General features: G+C 40.5%; 1 protein-coding gene across 2 annotated transcripts in view; it reads left to right on the forward strand.

Moving 5' to 3' along the window:
- tanc2a (tetratricopeptide repeat, ankyrin repeat and coiled-coil containing 2a) overlaps nt 1-13,257 on the forward strand; it is a 59,683-nt gene that overhangs the window by 3,332 nt on the left and 43,094 nt on the right. The window contains exon 1 of one of the 2 annotated variants that reach the window (XM_026165964.1): nt 12,853-12,871. The exons of the other annotated variant lie outside the window; for it this stretch is intronic. The gene's annotated coding sequence lies outside the window, so the exon portion shown is untranslated. Of the gene's footprint in view, nt 1-12,852; nt 12,872-13,257 lie in introns of those variants that run through there. 2 annotated transcript variants of the gene reach the window in all.

The following is a 13,257-nucleotide window of genomic DNA, read 5'->3' on the forward strand; positions in this document are numbered from 1 at the left end:
TGGGAGTGCAGATGGGCATAATCCTGCATTAATCTGCCTAACCCTGTACTTCGTAGTCTGGGTTTAACGGCGCTCTGATTAAAAGCCTCCCCCTCCCCACCATGTCAGTCATTAGTTTAATTAGATCACTTGCGTGGCCTCACTAGTGCCAATTAAAGGAATACAAACTGAAGTGCCCCAGCAATGTAATTTTATTAGGATTTCTTTTAAACACTCTTCGCAAGTTCAACATGAATTCCAAATTCACCCAGCAAATAAAACCCGTTCTCCCAAACCTATCTGCCTGATTAATTCTATTTTTGAGCTCAGCGCAGTGTAATCAGTGATATATTTCTCACAAAATGCTATGATGACTGATAGAAGGGAATCCAGAGTGTAAGTGCTTGTATGTGAGCATACCCCACCACTCTGACTCCCTGTGGGAAGAAACTCTCTTGGAAATGGGCATCTTGTGATTTAATGCCCCACCATCATTTTCCACAGAGTGAGTGTGGACCACCTGACCTGTGTCCTTGATGATCTTTTGAGCTTTTCATATTGGCGTGACTAATGCACCTCTCATGGAGCGAGGGATGCCAATATTTTTCTCTTCCGTCCTTCAGCAGCTCGCCATCCAAAGCGGCCCAGTTGTCATAAAGTAGAGTGATGCACCCTATCAGGATGCTTCCAATGATGCAGTCCATTTACATGAAATGCAGCCCTCTGTGTGGTGTTTGCAATGATGTTTCCAGTTGTTCAGTTATTTATTAGTCAGATGAAATTCAGCAGTAATGTGATGGCTATACTATGTCAAGGAGTGGACTAAATATCAGAAACACCTGATTAGGAGAGGTTTATTATTATTACCACCAAAACAAGTTGAAAAACTTCCATGTACAGTAACGGAGTCACTACTTGCTCACTACCGACTTTGTGGCTTGGCATATATTATCTCCCCCTGCTGGTAATGCAATTTCTGCATGCGTGTCACATTTTGCCTTGATACTAGGTTGCTTCGTTGGATGTTGGCTGCTTTTTGTTCTGTTCTATGCCAAGTTGATCCCACCCTGCTTCAATAATGTTGAGGTCTGGGCTGTAGGGAGGCCATGACTGATGTGTTTTGACTGCATTAGCTGAGACTTCTGCAGACAGTATTGAGCAGATGCATCTCTTAGGTCCTTCGTCAGGTCGTTGCTGGATAGTTTCTTATTTCTTAAGGACTTGACTTTCAGATATTGTTTATCTCTTGTAGATAGTGTTTGATCTTTTGTCCAGTTTACTTAAAATTTTTAAGGATGCATTGTAAAGCATGCTAAGATATGACAGATTTTCTTCTTAGAGACCTTTGGGAATCACTTTATTGGTGAAAAAATACAATTGTATACCTGTCAAACTGTGTTATTGTTGATATTTTTCTTGTAGGTTCCACAAATGGGAGCAAATTATATACACACACACACAAGAACTTTATTATTCTCATGGTTAATTTTTGTGACATTTATATGCTCAGTGCAATAAAAATAGAAACAGGAGCAGAAACAGAAACATCATGTGTGAAGTCGCACACAGACCAGAACAACAAAAATACATTTAAAACAACATAATAAAGCTCTGTTGCTGAAACAAAGATGCAGGATACAGACACAGGATCGAAACCTTTTAAAACTGATTCTTTGCTAAGTTACCTGTTACACGTAAACACAACACTAGTTTGTCCCTTGAGTTAGGTGCCCTTTATGTGCTGCAGTGATTTTTTGGTCAGTTAAATCATTCCCCTGAAAATGTTCAGGAAAAAGGACTGTACTGAAAATGAGAAAAGTTGAAAATGAACCACCAGTCAGTGTCTAAAGAAAAACTTTGACAGACTTATAGAAAGCCTGCAGAACTTTTACTTAAGACCACTTAAAAAAAACTAGCTTGGCTAGCAAGCTGTATCTATAAACTGTATAGGTATAATAGACAGATGTACATATCAGCTAAGTAACAGACTAATAAAATATTCCATCCATCCATCCATTCATTCATTCACGTCCGCTTATCCTTTTCAGGGTCGCTGGAGCCTATCCCAGCTGTCATAGGGCGAGAGGCGGGGTACACCCTGGACAGGTCGCCAGTCTGTTGCAGGGCTAACACACAGGGACAGACAACCATTCGCACCTAGTGGCAATTTGGATTATCCAATTAACCTATCCCCACAAGCTGCATGTCTTTGGACGGTGGGAGGAAGCCAGAATAACCGGACGGAACCCACGCAAACACGGGGAGAACATGCAAACTCCACACAGAAAGCCCCCGGCCTGATGGTGGAATTGAACTCAGGACCTTCTTGCTGTGCAGCAACAGTGACTCCACAATAGACTCCAATTTGTTCATGTAAATGGAGAGTCCTCTTCACACACTGAGGTTAATTATGGAGTTCCACAGGGTTCAGTGCTAGGACCAATTCTGTTTACATTATACATGCTTCCCTTAGGCAGTATCATTAGAAGACATAGCATACATTTTCACTGCTATGCAGATGACACCCAGCTCTATCTGTCCATGAAGCCAGATAACACACACCAATGAGTTAAACTGCAGGAATGTCTTAAAGACATAAAGACCTGGATGGCCACTAACTTTCTGCTTCTTAATTCAGATAAAACTGAGGTTATTGTACTCGGCCCTGAAAAGCCTAGAAATATGGTATCTAACCAGATTCTTACTCTGGATGGCATTACCTTGGCCTCCAGTAACGCTGTGAGGAACCTTGGAGTTATTTTTGACCAGGACATGTCCTTCAATGCACATATTAAACAAATATGTAAGACTGCGTTCTTCCATTTGCGCAACATCTCTAAAATTAGAAATATCCTGTCTCAGAGTGACGCTGAAAAACTAGTTCATGCATTTATTACTTCCAGGCTGGACTACTGTAATTCATTATTATCAGGATGTCCAAAAAACTCACTGAAAAGCCTTCAGCTAATCCAAAATGCTGCAGCAAGAGTGCTGACAGGGACTAGAAAGAGAGAGCAGATTTCTCGTGTTTTGGCTTCCCTTCATTGGCTTCCTGTTAAATCCAGAATTGAATTCAAAATCCTGCTCCTCACATACAAGGTCTTAAATAATCAGGCCCCATCTTATCTTAATGACCTTGTAGTACCATATCACCCTATTAGAGCACTTCGCTCTCGCTCTGCAGGCCTACTTGTTGTTCCTAGAGTATTTAAAAGTAGAATGGGAGGGCTAGCCTTCAGGCCCCTCTTCTGTGGAACCAGCTTCCAGTTTGGATTCAGGAGACAGACACTATCTCTACTTTCAAGATTAGGCTTAAAACTTTCCTTTTTGCTAAAGCATATAGTTAGGGCTGGACCAGGTGACCCTGAATCTTCCCTTAGTTATGCTGCAATAGACATAGGCTGCCGGGGGATTCCCATGATGCATTGAGTTTTTCCTTTCCAGTCACCTTTCTCGCTCATTATGTATTAACAGACCTCTCTGCATTGAATCATATCTGTTATTAACCTCTGTCTCTCTTTCACAGCATGTCTTTATCCTGTCTTCCTTCTCTCACCCCAACCGGTCGCAGCAGATGGCCGCCCCTCCCTGAGCCTGGTTCTGCTGGAGGTTTCTTCCTGTTAAAAGGGAGTTTTTCCTTCCCACTGTTGCCAAAGTGCTTGCTCATAGGGGGTCATATGATTGTTGGGTTTTTCTCTGTATCTATGAAGCACCTTGAGGCGACTTATGTTGTGATTTGGCGCTATATAAATAAAATTGAATTGAATTGAATAGCATAATAAAATGTTAGACTTTAATTCACTAAAAATGTAGCAACACTTTATTAGATGGCATGTACCAGACCGCAGGGTAGAATATTAATCGGGTAAGGAATTAAAAATGCTCAGTTCAGTTCAGCGACTCTAAATAGTAGAGACAGACACTCAAGAAATGTTTTTGCTAATCTTTGGATTAGCAAAAACATTTCTTGTATCAGCCACAATGCTGTAAAGTGGAACATTATAACATTGGAGTCTATAGGGCCGAACTTTCATACCCATTGGTCATGGAAAATCCCCTCACTCATATTTTTGAAAGTTAAGTGGCTGCTAGCTTCCTCCTGTTTCCGTAGCAGCTGTAGCAGAAGTGGTGCTCTGAAGATTCACTGTAAGCTTGAAGACCACTAACCAGAGCCTGTAGCAGTGGAGTACTGGTTGATGTACTCAGCCAAGCTCCAGGAAGCTTCAAAGCAGTACAAGGACCACCAGTACCAGCTGCAATCCAAGATGGGGGAGTTAGACTTCATCCATGACATCAGATACTCCCTGAAGAAACTGATGGTTACTGCTCTGTTTTTAGTGTCACAAAGTAGGCTCACCTAATTTATTTAAGAAAGCCCCTGCTACCACTACTGTACATACATTTCAAATACTATCTATTCTAGTGAAAGACAGAACTAATGCCCCCAAAAACTGATTCTGTTCAGATGAACAGATCTATTTTGGAGGATTTACTTACTATCATGCTCATATCATTGAGTATGCATCAAGAGAGAAATAATTAATGCTAGCAGAAAATAAATATTTTGTGTACTTTTACAAAAATCACACAAGATGAATCTTTGAATGTTTGGAGAGCAGAGCAACAGCCATTAGCAATAGCGAACATTATCCTGGTAACTTAAGAAGTAAACAAGACTCAATTAGTACAATATGTGACTTCATCACTTTATCACTGAATCAGCATTTTTATGCAAAATGCTGATTAAAGTCTAAACTAAATGTTCTTATGAAATGAATAGTATTTCATAGCATTATTAGCATGCTGCTTTCTCTGTCTGTTTACTTTGCCCCCTTGGACTGACCAGTGTCCCCAGAAAGACTGCTGGAGCTAGACAGTCTGGCTTAGTGGAGCTTAATTACAGTAGATTTGTTTGGTCAAAATGGTTGGCCGATTTTTAGTTATTTCTTACAGAACAGTTATAGGTTGTGTCTGTACATGAGACCGCTTGTTTTTTTCTAAATCACTTTTCACCCCACTGTGGGAGGGCAGTGGTGTGAAGTTGTCTTGTGAAGCTTTAAATTACTTCAAAGAGTGGAAAAGTGATGAAGTGTTTACACCATGAGGAAAGGGTAAAAGGTGAGCATATCACTTAGGCCTTTGTTTGTTTATCTGCAGGAAGCTGTTTTGGGGGCCACACACGCACACACACACTCTCATTCCCTTCCTGTACTGTATGCGGGCAAGCCAAGTGAGTCCTGAGTGATTGCAGGAAGTCAGGATTGGCCTCTCTGGGGAAGAGAGATAAGAGTCTGGCACAGTGCATGTGTGTGTGCATGTACAAGTGGATTCAGTCTAATGCAAGACCATCTGCACTCAGCTATTGCTAATAACAGACACACCTATAGATACACAACTAAAGCTAGTCAAACAAACCTGTGTGCTCTAGGTTCAGTGTGTTTGAAGTTGTGTTTGAGTGTGTGGTGTGAATATCACTGGTGATTTCCTCTGCTTATATAATCAGACACTCTTTGGGTGGTTGATAAAAAGGGAAATCTCTCTGTGGTGTTGGGGGGCTATCGGTGCAACACCCAAGATAACCTAACAGGGAGGCGAGTAGGACTACATCTCCCAGTACACCTTGGGTTATTTTAGACTCCCCACAGAGCTGCTGGAAAAACATGCCCAAAGTTTGTCTTGGAACAAGTAGAGCAGAGGTGGGGCGATTTGAATTAAATTTGCATGCTATGTCAACCCTGCCTGAGAACTGCAGGGTAAATAATGACTCTGTTGTTTAAACCAGGATCCACACTGGATCCATAAAACTTTGAAAATGCCTTTGACCCAGTTTTACTTTGAAAATCTGGCATGACAGAGACTGAGACTTTTGGAAACTATGATGCAGAATCACTGTGTTTTAGTTACCTTCCTTTTAGATTAGCAAAGCTGCGACACCAAGAGTGCAGTGGGTCAGCAACGATCCTCAGTAGTGGCTCTCTGGTTTATGACAACGGGAAAAGTTACACAGAGAAACAATCTCTCTAGCGGTCTCTCTAGTCTCTATAAAAGAAAAAAAAACTGCTCTCCACCATGTCAACAGCATAATGCTGTAAAGTAAATTTAACAAAATAAATTTGGCAATGAAGGAATTCTTTGTACTATATGTGCAAAGAGTCAAGAGTCTTTATGATAAAATATGACAGATTCAACTTATGATGTAGAGACAAACAGAAATAAAGGGTTATCTACAATACAAGTACAGTTTAAATAAAGACCTATTCACTACATTTCAAATAAAGGCATTTTAGCTGAGTAATTAGTTGTTTTTGTTTTGTTTAAAGCAGCCATAAATTGAATTCTTGATTTACTACTTTACTGTATTCATCCATAGTACCACTGTAGCTCTCTCTGAGCACAAATGTGGTTAGACAGAAAATGTGCAGTTATCTAAAGTAAATCCAGACCATCAGCCACATGTAGCTAAAGGCACACACTTTATTTAGTGTTTGTAAATGTCATCAATATGGTCACCCTGGTTATACTTAAAAAGTGTATCGGGCAGTAATTGAGTCTTTTATCTGTGCTGTCTGTTCATGTGCTTTGTGTCAGTGTATTTCTGGCCCTAAATGTGCTTGCTTGACAGTAGCAAAGATTTTTGTACCAAAGTGTGCTAGTATAACGGCACCAAGGTATTTCTGTCCTTACATCTGGTAGCATGATGGTATATAGCTCATATGGAAATATGCTAGCTAACATATTTCCATGCATAAATGTGGTAGCACGATAAAGAACATAACTACTCAATGTTAAACTTAAATATTTGATAGCGCAAAATAAAGTAAAACCAAAAACAAGCGACACTACTTAATAGTAAGTTATTAAAATATGTTCATATTACTTGATTCCAACTATCAGTTATAGTCTTCGTTCTGCAGGCTGTTAGACATGAATGTATGTGAGTTTGTTAACTGACAACAATACAAGTAACGGAGGGCAAAATTTTTCTTTACACTGGTGTGAACGCACCATTACATGGATGATAGATGGGTGGGATAATAATATGTAACACTTTAGGGTTTTAGGGTGTTTGTTTGGCATCAACAGGTAGCTGTGCTCTACAGCAGTATGCATAGCACCAGCTTTTTCAGGCGCACATTTCATCTGTTCGTGAATGCAACTATCTAATCAGCCAATCACATGGCAGAAAGCAACTGCATTTAGGCAGGTAACCATTTTGAATGTGAAAGAAAGATGATTGACGTGATTGTGAACGTGGCATGGTTTTTGGTGTCAGTTGGGCTGAGCAGCTGACCTGCCCATCAGAAAGTGCTGATCGACTGGGATTTCTCTACACTCCCATTTCTAAGGTTTACAGAGAAAACAGTGACTGACAACAATGTGATGTTAATGTTAGAGGTTTAATAAGAATTGGCAGATTGCTTTGAGCTGATGTGGATGATGTTTTAGTGGCACATTTGGGCCCGTTAGTATTTGAGCGGTATTTAATCGCAGCAGCCTACCTGAGTATTTTTCATTCCCATAAGACCAGAGTGTTCCCGTCTTCCAATGGCTGATTTGACCACGATAATGCACCATGTCACAAAAGCTGAAATCATTCCAAACTGGTTTCTTGAACTTTACAGTGAGTTCACTCCACAGTCACCAGGTCTACATCCAATAGAGCACCTTTGGTGTGTTGTGGTGGTAGGAGATTGGCATCATAGGCGTGCATGCTGACAAATCTGCAGCATCTGCGTGACATGTCAACATGAACCAAAATCTCTGAGGAGTGTTTCCAATACCGTGTTGAATCTACACCATGAAGAGTTCAGGGAGTTTTAAAGGCAAAAGCGTACTAGCAGAGTGTACCTACTAAAGTGTTTGGTGAGTGCATATATGAGCTGAGTTTCTGCAGCTCAGCCGGCTTCACTATTATGTATATTTTGTGCTACAGTTAAATCTGGAGAGAACTCTGTTTTTGTGACACACTCACTAAAAGTTCGAGGAAGTCAGATGGAGGAGGAACTCACGACAGATGGTGTGTTTGTGTGAAAGAGAGAGAGACATGCAAACAGCACGCTTATCTGTGGCTTTGGCACTCACATGAATGAGCTTCTCACCACGTCAGCACTGAGTCACGTTTACTGGCCTCCGTCTGATCAGAGTGACTCACATCAGATTCCTCGTTTCCCGCATGTCTCCTCAGTTCTGCATGTTTTCTGGTGTGTTTGTGGTGATGTAGAGTGCAGATTTTACACATTTGGACAGCAGCAACATTGTTTTGTTGTTCAGTCTCTCCTTCAACACAAAATTTCAAAGGTTGCTGGATACTGCAGCGAGTTTCTTGAACAACTTCCTGACATAATGAATGATCTGTCTTCAAAATGCATTAAATTGTGAATTCCTGTGTTGTTACATTAAATTTTTTTATATTAATGGTTAGCTTAAGTTTCCACTCACATAAGTGTTGTTTCTCAAGCACCACCACTGGATGTTTTTCACAGAAAAAAAATCTGTCGAAACTTACTCAGCCACTAACATTTTGTGGTTGCTAACTTTTGGGGGAGAAAAGTGTAGTCCCTATGGCAGTTAAAGAACACAACTGGTGAATGTCGGGCTGAAATGGCGCAGTTTATCACATTCAACCCCATAATTTTTATTCTTGTACTTTACTAGAGTAGCTTTGCATAATTTATAGTTTAAAATAATCCTTCTTTAGTTCATATCAGGCCTTGATGGAGCTTCTCAGTTCATTCACTGTCTGAAACAAGATATTTCAGCTTCTGACTGTTTAAGAGAACTTCCTGCTGATTGGCTGTCCCTTGGAAAAAAGAGCTGAGATACTCTCTCCTTATGACATCATACAGAGTCGAAAGAAGAAGAAGAAGCTGTTTACAGCAGTTTAAATATGAAGCTTTATCTTGCAGCTGGGACACACTTCGATTGTTTGATAAGAGGATCCACCACAGGAACTCTGTGACTGGAAATAAGAAAAAAAACACAACTTGTTCTGAGGCTGCTTGATTAAAGTAGAAATCATAATTAGGATCATTATGGTCAGTATTATTGATCATAATTATTTATGAAACTAACAATTATCTTGCTGTTATCAGTTATAAGTTAAAAATATCTCTTTTCATGTACATTTTTTATTTAAACTTTAAGAATAATTTGAATGAAAAAGTGTAGAAAAGAGAGAGTTTACATAAAGCCCATCTTACAATTACAACTGGCTTTACCTACTGCTCTGCTTCCACCGTGGGATGTCTGCGAGTGGAGACTGTGATTGAAGAGAGGCCGAAACAGCAGCCGACTCGGGGGGAGTCTGAGAGTAAAGCTAACAAATCTGGGTCTACATCTTCTAGCTTTCACAAGCTGCAGTGAAAGATCCCTGCCACCGCTCCTCCTTCATGGCCCATGCTCCAAGAATTCTGATAGTGTAGCTTGCTGCTGTTGATTCTGTCACTTATTCAATTATTGAATCATCTGCTAACAGGGACTTAGATGAGCTAGACCTAATGCATAATAGTTAACATTTGCCTGACAAAGAGCTAGGCTGGCACGTTGGCTATAAAAGCATTTTTACAGCTCATTCTGTTTACCCAGGTGGCCAAAATAATAGTTACTGTTGCTTTATGATTGTCTGAATCAGTGCACTGGTTTACCGTTCTTTCAGTTTGATAGAAGTACAAAACACAGGCTCCACAGCCTCCTTGTGTAACAAACCATGCGTGTAAGTAGACAAAGTTTATGTTAACTCACTTAACAGAAGTTTGTGTATTTTTCTCTCATTTTTGGCAATTTGATAAACAAAAGTGAGACCAAGCTTAAAAAAACGGATCTAAAATGCTTTTACTACAATCCTGGTGACTTTTCTTATGTGGTAAATACAAAAACATTTTTCTCATCAAACCCCTGTCTTCTCCTTTTGTTTCATTTGTGTACGTGAACATTTTTATGTTTGTTATTGCTTGCCTTCTCATTTTTCCATCTCAGGCAGACACAAAGGACTCGTGGTCTATTTTCCATTGTCTAATTTGTCTTCAGTGCATTTACATAAGAAGGCCAACATCTCTCATTTCCCAGACACATGCACTGTCATATTAATATATGTGCTGCAGTTCAGTCATGCGCGTGCTGTCGATTGGGGGGGTGTCTGGGTTTTTATTTTTTAGACTCAGTCCCGTCACTCCAGCTTACTTCCCTTCAAGGATTAGCACACTGACACACATTACACACCCATGCAAGGCTGAGCTAGTCACTGCTGTGTGTGCATCATATCTAAAGAGCCAGTAGTCCTCTAGCTGCTGCAGCTAGAAGCTCTTTGTGGGATTCTTTCTCAGACATGGATTAGGCTTATTCCTAAACTCCCCTCGCAGATAGCCATGGGGTTTATTTGCTCAGGTTTTGAAATATCTGCTGCCAAGAGAGGTTGCACTGGGAATGAATGTTATGCTAAATTAATTTCAGCACTATGCTTTTCTTCAAGAATGAAATTAAACATTCGAAAGTGTTATTTACTGACAGCAGTGGCTTATCTGACTGCACACACATGTTCCTCACACACTCACTGAAGAAAGGTTCGTCCTTGTGGAGTCACTTCGCTCTCTTGCTCATAGTGCACCTGGTAGTAGCACCTGATCCACTCTCCCTTGGGCACACAAAAAACACACACACACACACACACACACACACACACACACACACACACACACACACACACACACACTAAACACACACTAAACACACACACACAAAGGAGAATGTTCCCAAGAGAAAACATAGTCAAACACAAAGGGAGAGGAAAAGAGGAAGAGGCTTGGACAGCATAGAGACTCTGCCACATTCTGCTCACAGTAATGATGATATGCTGAGTGGTTTCCTCATCCATCATGTACCTTTATGCACGCGTGTGTGTGTGTGTGTGTGTGTGTGTGTGTGTGTGTGTGTGTGTGTGTGTTTTGTGTGTGTGTGTGTGTGTGTGTGTGTGTGTGTGTGTGTGTGTGTGTCTTTCCAGAAAAAACAGAAATCGAAACCATGGAATATGAGACTAACAGTAAAAGAAAAGAAGAAAAAAAGTGGAAATAAAAACAGCCGATGGAGAAAGAGCTGCTCAGACTCAAACTGGCAGCACAAGTTTGGATGGAAATGTGTCATACATATATGTGTGCACATATTTCATAAAGTCTTTTCTTCCATCACGACAGTGTTTGTTGTTGAAATGATTTAGGGCATGCACAGACCGCTGTGGTATTTTTGAATGTCTGTAGTCAATAAGTACAAACTCACTAAGACTGTAAATATGTCCAAAAAGATTTTACTTCAGCAGCTTCACAACGTGATGCAGCTTTGTGAGTCCTGCATGGTGAGGAAAGGGCAGGCAGTCTTCAGTGATGAATGTGAGTTACAGTCATCAGGAAAGGCATAAGGGTGCCCGCTTAGCTGACTACTTGTGCCTTTTATAGCTTAAAGTATAACACAGTTAATAAAGACTGAACTGAAAGTCAATATTTTTTGACTACCTTTATTTTTCTAGCATATCTTTATTTGTCAGCACAAAAGTTTAAAATAAGCCCAATTTTATGGCATTCAGAAGCATTTTTACTGCTTTGCTTACACCATGTGGCTGCTTTGGTTGACAGGTTTGTTCACATGGGCAGTTTTAGATCTGAATGTTTTGAAGAAAAAAAACCATTTTTTGGATCCACTATAAATACTTTCTAATGTGTGTCAGTTAGAATGATTCTTTTCTTCTTCTCCTTCCAAAAAACGTTTTTATTATTACATTTCTGGTTGTATAAGTATAATGTAGCTTATTACCTATGGTGACTTAATCCTAACAGGGTTCATGTAGGACTGTTAAAAGCAGGAAAATATTTGAAATTTCAACTTTAAATTGTTGATGTAGTGAAGTCTCCCAGCATACATTGGATTCGTTTTAGATTATATCAGGAAACAGGTAGTGCTGTGTCAGTCATTTGAATTAAATTTGCTTGTCATGTGGATCCCACCTCATAATTGCAGGAAGCCTACATTTCCATTATTAAATAATGTGTGTGTTAAAGATTGTGCAGTTTAAACCTAAGGTTTACCTCCAGTGTAACCCCAACACCCCAACAAAAAGAACTGGACAAAAAGAACTGAAAAACAGTGATGCTCTTTTTTGTTAAGCTTTATATTTGAGTAGCACACCTGTGACACTACGAGTGCAGTTGGTTTACTTTACTGTAACTTAGGGTCGGTAAAAGCAGAAAAAAATGTTAATGGAAGAAAATCAGAATTACAGATGACTTCTTGTGATCACTTGGTAGTTTTGATGTTGTACAGCACACTACAGTTAACCATCCTGGTAAGACAATGACATAGCTTTTATTTTCGTAACACTATTCACCTTATCAGACATCTAGATTTCTTTGCTAATGTTATGCTCACATATTGTGACATAGCGTTCAACCAAAAATCAAACTTCAAATGTATCTATTTTACCTCCAGTCTGTAGTCCTGTTCATCTGTCTGTAATGTTTTGGAGTAATCTCAGCTTTGGAGATGTTAGCTATCTAGGTATCTGGCTTATTGTCATGGTCCTGCGGCCATGACTCAGTGACTTTGTGTTTGTGTTCCTTATTGTTACTATTCTCTTTATTATTCTTGGGCTGTTTTGGGATGGTTTGTGTTTTGGGATTTTAGATACTGGGTTTTGGGTTTGTGCTCCCTCTATTGGTCCCTGGTGTTAGTGTTCCCCTGTCTCGTCAGGTTAATCAGGTCCAGCTGTGTCTCCCACCTGTGTGTGATTTCCCAGTGTCTCTTTGTGTACTTTAGTGTGTGTTTTCCTCTGCTCCTCGTCGCGTCGTCTGTGTTCATACCTGGTGTAATCCCCTGCGTGCTCTCCCTGCTGTTCTCCCTTCATGCTCAGGTTTGCTATTTCTTTGTGTAGTTTCTCCCAGTTAGTTCGTCCTTAGTTCTGTTTGCCATCTCCACTTTATGTCTGGTATTGTTAATAAATCACCCTTCATGTCTGAATAAGTGCTGCATTTGAGTCCTCCTTCCACTCTTCACACGGCCGCTGCCCCGAACCGTGACAGTACGACGCGACCACAAGATGGACCCAGCAGCGCTTAATCCGTCCAGGGAGCTACGGGAGACGCTCATCGATGCCACACAGGAGCTGATCGACCTGTGGCTGGAAAGCCCGGGTGGCACGTCCCAGCGCGCTATAGAGAGGCGGCTACAGCGTCTGGTGACCAGTCTCCCATGGCTTCTGGACTCGCTCTGTTCGTGGGAGCAGGAGTTTCTCCTTTT

Source organism: Astatotilapia calliptera, chromosome 4 (genome assembly GCF_900246225.1).
Source record: "Astatotilapia calliptera chromosome 4, fAstCal1.2, whole genome shotgun sequence".
Taxonomy (NCBI): domain Eukaryota; kingdom Metazoa; phylum Chordata; class Actinopteri; order Cichliformes; family Cichlidae; genus Astatotilapia; species Astatotilapia calliptera.